The following is a 6,000-nucleotide window of genomic DNA, read 5'->3' on the forward strand; positions in this document are numbered from 1 at the left end:
CCTCTTGTGGCCACAGGCAGGTACATATGGAAATGGTACTGGCAGCAGGTAGAAACCTTCCCCACATACCCTATCTTCTCTCTTCTTCCCCCACCTACTCCAGCCATCTTGGGGTGGGCAGAGAAAGTGCAACCCAGGTGGACGGAGAGTGAAGTTAGACTGGCTGGTGGGGGCATCCCCCTGGGATTTCCTGACTCATGATAAAACAGTGGCACGCACAGGAACACACCCAGCCCTGCAAATATATTGCAGTACCTTTGCTTTAGTCCAACTTTGGATGGAGTCTTCTGCTCTCAACTTTATGCCAGTGTTGTAAATTTAATTTACAACCTCAGAAAATGAAAATCAATCATTAAGTGTGAAACCTCACTTGACTAAACTCTCCCAGTCTATTTAGATTAATGGGCAACATATTTTCATGAGAAACAGCAGACAATCTATTAAAGTGACCATAGAGATTTAAAGGGCATTAAAGGGCATTAAAACAGCAATGCTGCAACTGATTTGTTGTTGTTGTTGTTGTTGTTGTTGTTGTTGTTGTTGTTGTTGAGACAGAGTCTTGCTCTGTCACCCAGGTTGGAGTGTGGAGGCGCGATCTTGGCTCGCCGCAAGCTCTGCCTCCTAGGTTCACATCCTTCTCCTGCCTCAGCCTCCTGAGTAGCTGGGACTACAGGCGCCCGCCACCATGCCCAGCAAATTTTTTGTTTTTCAGTAGAGACGGGGTTTCACTGTGTTAGCCAGAATGGTCTTGATCTGCAGACCTCATGATCCACCTGCCTCGGCCTCACAAAGTGCTGGGATTACAGGTGTGAGCCACCACACCCAGCCTGCATTTGATTTTTTTTAACTTTCCAATTGGAATTTGTTTTTCACTGGAAAGGGAAGAAATTCTCTTTTCTTTTATTTCTTCTTTCTTTTTTTATTTTTCTTGTATTTTTATTATTTGTTTCTATAAAACAAATAGCTTTTTAGCATGCAGGACTCAAAATTTATGAAAACTTGAAAGACCTACCAACAGTCTGGTCTACTACTGATAAGTGGAAAGGAACAAAGGAGACCTAGCGTGCTTGGCGTCACATTCTGGCCCACCACCTTCAGATACAGGTTGGTTATGGTCCTCTCCATATCTGAATTTGTTTCCCTTTTTTTAAATGTATTTCTTTGTTTTATTTTAGATTCAAGGGATACACAGGCAGGTTTGTTACATGGATATATTGCATAATGCTGAGGTTTGGGCTTCTATTAAACTCATCACCCAAATTGTGAACATAGTACCCAATAGGTGGTTTTTCAATTCCTACCTCCCTTTCTTCCCCCTTTTGGAGACCCCAGTGTCCATTGTTCCCATCTTTATGTCCATGTGTACCCAATGGTTAGCTCCCACTTACAAATGAGAACATGCAATATTTGGTTCTTTGTGTCCATGTTAATTCACTTAGGATAATGGCCTCCAGTTGCATCCATGTTGCTCCTAAGGACATGATATCATTCATTTTTACGGCTGCATAGTATTCTGTGGTGCATATGTACCACCTTTTCTTTATCCAATCCACCATTGATGGACACCCAGGTTGGTTCCATGTATTTGCTATTGTGATTAGTGTTGTGTCAGTATCTGAATTTCTAACACAAGCAGAGAGCACTTTGTGCAAGTCAGTGAACAGCATTTCTCTTTTGGATGCTCCAGTCATCATCCAAAGTCACAGTGCAACTCTGGACAAAGTCACAACATCTCTGAGCTGTTGTTTCCTCATCTGTAAAACAGTGGAAAGAGTCCCTACAAGAGGCATTGTAGGGAAGATTAAAAAAAACACCATAATAAAAAGCATGAGCACAGTTCCTGGCATTCTGCAGAAACTCCATACATAGTTATTAATGACTCCTCCTTGTCATGAATAGGAGGGATGAGAGCAAACACTTTGCTTTGTTCCAGTCTTAACCATGATGTCAGTTGCAGGTTTTTCTTAGTTAGCTAGATTCTTCTTTGACAATGTGGGAGCTAATATCTCACTATCTTACAAGACCGCTGTAAGATCCAAACAAAACAATGTGTGCGAGAAGTATATAAGCTATAGATTATTCTATGTCAGCTATTGGCATTCATTGAATCACAAAAAAACAAAGGAACAAAACAAAAAAGAAAAGTACAGCACAGTCTGTGAAAAAGGATTGCCAAAATGACACATTTCAAAGATACACGTTGAGAATACAGTTATTGTTTTTACTAATTAATAAAGTGGATATATTTCCTCCATTTGTGATGATACTATCCTTTTCGAAATTGATGATCCATTCAAAGCCAAATGCTTTTACATAAACTAAATATACTTTTGTTTATCAAAGACTGTTGTCATTCTTAAAATTCACTTTTTATCAATCCCCCTCTAAAGGATAAACTTTTAGGCAAGCTCAGAGTTCATTGGTTTTGGGATATCCATTACCCTTTCTCTTTATCAGACAGTTGATGATACATTAGCCTCTGAGTGTGGTCTTCTCAGAAAGAAATGGTGCCGTAGTCCTGGACCTGGACTTTAAAACTAGCAGTGCTCTCTCTCTTTATGTCTCTTTCTTAAGGTTGCATTTTATCTCATCAGAGCAACATTCAAACTTACCCACACATACGAATTTGGTGTTTTCTACTTTCTTACTGCCCTGGTGAAATTTTAATTTTCAATCTATGTATTTTTTCCCTTCTTACATAGTTGGAAAGAAAAAGCTCTTCTTCCCTTAGAAGAAGGGGAGAAAATCTCTTTGATGTTCAAATTTTCATTTGTGATTCAGAAACCTCCCTGCCCCCAAGAGTAATTGTAAATTCAAAGAGAAACTTGTTTGATAGGGTTTTGCTTGTGCACGCGCCCGTGTGTGTCTGTGTGTGTGTGTGTCTGTGTGTGTGTGCGTGTCGAGAAACTTTTTTTAAATGATCAAACATGTATATAAAACCACTATAATTAGCTGATTCAACACCACACCGTCCAAATGGTGCTTGCTTTGAATTTTCAACCTTCATAAGGCCTTGTCTTCATGGCTTTATACAATTACCCATTTTCACTCAAATAGGCTGCCTTGATAACTATTTCTGTGTAATCCATGAAATTAGTTGTGCCCTTACTATGGTTATTAACAATAAAGCATGCTAATTGGTGGTTGCAATCCAGAAATTTGTAGCTGGCTTAAACCAGGCACTGAAGGATGGAAGAGCCACAGTCCTGATGTAACCAGGACAAAATGTGATGAGGCAGTGAAGGAACGTGAGTGGAGCTTATGTCTTAACTGGAGCAGATGCTTCTGCTGTACTTGCCAAGGGAGCTGTGTCCTGCCTGGGAGGGAGCCAGGTTCAGTCTGTCCAAAAGCTCTCCTACTGCCATGGCAGAGCCCCAAAAGCAAGCCCAGAGTTGCACTAGAGGTGACAACACAGGAGACTGAAAGAGGCTCAGTGGACACATCAGATAGGCTGATGAAAGCTACAGTTCTGAACGGAATCAGGGCAAACCTGGAGCCCCACCAGGAACTGGAACTCAAGAGGGACTCACAGTTGATAACAGAACCAGCCTCCAGTGCATTAGCACGTGGGGGCCCCATACTGACCAGCTCCACATTTGTTGAGTGGGATTTAGTCTATTTTCTGGAGTAATAATTAGAAAGCCCCAAATTGCTTTCAGGTGTTGACCAAAATAAGCATTTGGGCCATCTGTCAACTGAGTCAGCATTTTACAGAGCAAAACGCCCTTTAGAAGGGTTTCCAAACTCCGGCCGAGTCCTCTTGGGAGGGTTCGTAAGTTTCACAAACATTCACACCAAAAGTTTCCTCCACGTTCCTAACGGTAGCAACCGTGGCATCATCTGGGCCTATTTCATCCTCAGCCAAGAGTCAGATAGGAAATTATGGGAAATCATCTTTCTCTTAAGTGCCTCAAAAAAGGACTATTCAGGGGACCTGCAATGGGCTGAACGTTTGCGCCCACCCCCAAATTCATATGCTGAAACCCTAACCCCCAAGGTGATAGTACTAGAAGGTGGGGCCGTTGAGTGGGGATTAGATCACAACAGTACAGCCATCACGATGGGTTAGTGCCCTTACAAAAGGGACACCAGGGAGCTCTCTCACTTTTGCCATCATGTGAGGATACAACAAGAAGACAGCAATCTGCATCCTGGAAGACAGAGAGCCCTCCCCAGAACCTGACCATGCCAGCGGCACCCTGATCTCAGACTTCCAGCTTCCAGAACTGGCAGAAATAAATATTTGTTGTTTGTAAGTCACCCAGTCTATGGCACTCTATTTTTGGCAGCCTGACTCAGATGAGACATAGGCAGTTCTAGAGTGGAGACAAGGCACCATCTCCAGGAGCAGCACAGCACACTGCCAAGCCAAGCTCTGGAATGGCCCCACGGCCAATGGATATGGCTGCCTCTGCAGCCTCCCAGATGGTGGCAAGAAGAAGACAGGCAGGCTGAGGTCACTACAATTAGGTGGAGGCAAGGGAGATCAAAACAGGAACCCATGTGAGTACATGAATGGCTCTACGGCAGCCAGGAGGACAGTTTGTAGGGAAGTGCCATTGGGTTCTATCCAGACCTAAACGTCCATCAACCTGGAATGAGCCTAAGGAGACTTAGCAAAACTGAGTGGAGCTGGGAAAGAGATAAATATATCAGGGGATAGAATCAGAATCCAAATGTGAGTGTCCATAGAGATTGTCAAAATTGCACACAATGAAGTCTAAAATGTGGATAAACACACAGCTCTTCACTTGCATGTAAAAGTCAGGGCTCAATCCTAGGAAGAAAATTGGAGGAAGAATGGGATTTCTTACAAAGAGGGTGCACGAAAAAGACTTAGGTTCTGAAGTGAGCTGAAAACTTCATCATGCCATTTCCTACTTAAAAGGGCTTGGCAACAGTGAAGGGCAAAACCCTGGCCTCGATTCACAGGCCCGCTCAAGACCAGGCCGGCTCCAGTCTCTGGCCTCCTCATAACCTCCTCTGGCCTCGTTCTCTCATCCAGTGCCTCCTATCCAGGACATTCAGCCATTGACTGGCACATCACACCCTTCTTTGCCTCTGGGTTTTGGATGTGCTGTTCCCTTTCTAGGTGCACTTGCCACGCCCCCTTCCCACTCCTGCTCTACCTGGTGAGCACCTGTGCAGCCTGTAGGGCTCGACTTCAATGCTTCTTCCTCAGGGGCTTCTCCCCACAACAGAACTAGATATGAGCCCATAGCCTATGTATTAATATAATCCCATCACTGCCTGGCCTCACCTTTCCTAACACAGTGATTCCTCCATCCAAGTGGATCTTCCCTGCCACACCGTGAACTCTGTGCAGGTAAGGGCCACATCTGTCTTGCCCACCGTGCTATCCCTAGTGCCCAGCACTTCACAGGACCCAATTAACAGTGAATAGAAATGAACACTGATGGTTAGTGTGACATAGCTGCCAAAGAAATCAAAATGGTCTTGAGATGCATTAATAGAAGCATATATTATATGACAAAAGAGGTGACAGACATTTCCTTTGCATGCCAGTCAGATCACATAGCAGGGCTCATGTTGAGTGCTACACCAAGATGATGGCTAAGGTAGGAAAGAACTAAAACCATGCCCCCCATTCCCAGGAACCCAGTTAAAGGAATTGAGCACACTTAGGCTGGAAACAAGCCAGGGAAAGTATGACTGTGGATGCAAGTATCTGCAGAGCTCTTCTGTGACAAGGGAGATGTCTGATATGCAGAGAAGGTGGTAGCATGGCACCTGCTCAGGTGCCCTGTCACTGAAAACATTCAACCTGACTTTTTCCAGCCATTTGACAAGGGTTCCAGTGTTGGTTGGACCATAAGACCTTTTCTTTCTCTTCCGACCCATGCATCTCCATGCTGTTGCTCTTGGCCTCATTGGCTGGATGATAATATGGGACCTAATTCCTCTGCAACATTCTCTGAGCTTATGCACCTGGTAGGTGCATATCTATAATCTACTAAGCTAAAATAGCAACTGGCCACT

This window comes from Macaca mulatta, chromosome 7 (assembly GCF_049350105.2).
Source record: "Macaca mulatta isolate MMU2019108-1 chromosome 7, T2T-MMU8v2.0, whole genome shotgun sequence".
Taxonomy (NCBI): domain Eukaryota; kingdom Metazoa; phylum Chordata; class Mammalia; order Primates; family Cercopithecidae; genus Macaca; species Macaca mulatta.